Source organism: Crocuta crocuta, unplaced genomic scaffold, assembly GCF_008692635.1.
Source record: "Crocuta crocuta isolate KB4526 unplaced genomic scaffold, BGI_CrCroc_1.0 scaffold34, whole genome shotgun sequence".
NCBI lineage: Eukaryota > Metazoa > Chordata > Mammalia > Carnivora > Hyaenidae > Crocuta > Crocuta crocuta.
This window is the reverse complement of record NW_027529635.1, coordinates 166449-166742: the sequence shown is the minus strand read 5'-3', so window position 1 is coordinate 166742 and position 294 is coordinate 166449.

Below are 294 nucleotides of genomic sequence, written 5' to 3'. Positions count from 1 at the left end.
CCAACCAAGTTCTCCTGATAAATTTAAGCCTCTATGCTTCAGTTTTTGTAGTTGTTTTTCAAACTAAGTAAAAGCATTACCCTTGATAAGTAATGAACGCAACCAAAGGGAAGATATGGTAAAAATAGATGGCTACATGAGAGAATTAATTGGTCTTATGAGCCAGGGTTAAAATACAGTGGGAAAGTTGTCTTTCCACATAAAGGTATGAGTGCCAGACTTGAAAATCGGAATCTAGTTTTATATATATGTATATATATATATATATATATATATATATATATATGTGTGTGT